Here is a 1,500-nt window from a genome sequence, read left to right on the forward strand (position 1 = left end):
TGCATTAGTGTTGATCCCATTCTTGTGATCGTTAGGAATCTTCCCCGGTCATCCGGAATAGGTTCCAACAGACCTGAAATTTCTTATGGCATATTACGACCACAGTGTTGGACCTGTTACCAAAGCATGGGGGCGGCCGCCCTTCATAAAAAAGCAGGTGTTATCTATACACTAAAATCTCGATCGCTCTCCAAAAAGTTTTGATTAAGCCACTTGATTTCGGCCCCCCCCCCCCTGAAAAAAAAGTTCTAAGTCCGTCAACGCCCAAGTAGATTGTACATTTAGCTAGATTGTATATTTGTGATTTGTTATCTTCATGTTCAGATATAGTTAATTATAAAACTTTGTTGTGATTGATACTAGTTGCAAATCAAAATTACATACAATTATGATTCCCAATAAAAATAATTTTATAGAATAGTAATCAAGTTTTAAGATTGTTTCAACTATCTCACTCATGTTATTTTTTTATGTAATTTTGGCTTGCAACTAGTATCAATCACAACAAAGTTTTATAATACATGAAGATAACAAATCACAAATATTATGTGTTTTTATCTGTCCCCTAAATAGTTAGCATGGTCACAATTTTGGGTTAATAATAAAAAGCTATTGGGTCTGCACATGCTTCTAATAAAAAGAATAAAAGAAAATATCACCAATGATTCTAGTTATGAAGTTCATAAAATATTATTCATGATTCCAAAGCTAACTTTAATGCCATTTGCAACTTATATGAGATAAATTCACAAACATAAAATCATTGCATATCAAAGAATTAGAAGTCGATCAGCATATATCAGACTCAAATTCTTTGCAAAGCATGATCAAGTAAAGCCTCAGATTCCATCATCAACTCTGGACTTAATCTGAACATCAACACACAAAACTCCATTTGATTCAATGCACTATCACCATCATAATCACCTTCTTTTAACATGTTCATTAATTCGTCGTCTCGTAAATCTTGCAACCCAAGCAATGAAGAACTGCACTTCAAGCTTTCAAAGGTGATCACACCTTTCTCTTTATCCATCAACAAGCTGAACCCATTGCATAGCTCTTTTATTAAACCTTCACCACCCAATTTTTCTGCCATTTTTGGTAGCATATCTTCAAACTCATCTTCCCCACAAAACTCCATTTTTGCTTCTGATCCCATCTTATTGGGATTTAGCTTTGAAAAGTGTTGGGTGATGGGGTGGTCTTATGGCTGAAGGGCAGTTTATATACAAGGAGCATTTCATGTTGCACCCTAACTTTTTAGATTAGACATAATGGTTCCTGAAAAATGAATAATGACATTTGTAACACTCCACGTGTAACCATACTAGTCAATATATCATGTTGGGTTTGAACCTAATCAATTGTCAAGTAAAAGTACATGGTTAATTTTTTCTTTACTTTTTTTAAAAATCAAATTATGGTGTGTATATAACAATTCATTTGGAAACTGAATTATATTTGTTTTATGAAAAAACATTAAAATTTGCGTTTATA

General features: G+C 33.1%; 1 pseudogene; it reads right to left on the reverse strand.

Moving 5' to 3' along the window:
• Positions 1-805: 805 nt before the first annotated feature.
• On the reverse strand, positions 806-1,162 carry LOC143567086 (calcium-binding protein PBP1 pseudogene; annotated as a pseudogene).
• Positions 1,163-1,500: the final 338 nt, after the last annotated feature.

Source organism: Bidens hawaiensis, unplaced genomic scaffold (assembly GCF_021521415.1).
Source record: "Bidens hawaiensis isolate Kalapana, Puna unplaced genomic scaffold, B.hawaiensis_p1.1 tig00023211_1, whole genome shotgun sequence".
Classification (NCBI taxonomy): Eukaryota; Viridiplantae; Streptophyta; class Magnoliopsida; order Asterales; family Asteraceae; genus Bidens; species Bidens hawaiensis.